We start from the raw sequence: 310 nt of genomic DNA, 5'->3' as shown, positions 1-310 counted from the left end.
TTAATAAGAGATGTTAAAGGATATTCAGTGCAATTGGGTTCATTGTTGATTTAATTCTACCACTGAGGATGAAATTAAGTCCTAAACCAATAAAAAAAAAACAATAAAATGATCAACCTGGCTTTCACTCCAGGCAAAAAGAGTACACCATGACTGTTAAGAATGATTTAAACAATTTTTTTCTTCAGTCTGTCTCTTGAGGACTTTGTTTGTTAGCTTCGAGCTTAGACAAGTTTGGAACACAAACTTTATACACGACGTCACACTGACTTTTTGTTAGCTATCACGACGAACCAATAGCTTCCTCACC

Source organism: Tachysurus fulvidraco, chromosome 9 (assembly GCF_022655615.1).
Source record: "Tachysurus fulvidraco isolate hzauxx_2018 chromosome 9, HZAU_PFXX_2.0, whole genome shotgun sequence".
Lineage (NCBI taxonomy): Eukaryota > Metazoa > Chordata > Actinopteri > Siluriformes > Bagridae > Tachysurus > Tachysurus fulvidraco.
The sequence above is the reverse complement of the archived record's forward strand: the minus strand, read 5'-3'. Positions refer to the sequence as shown.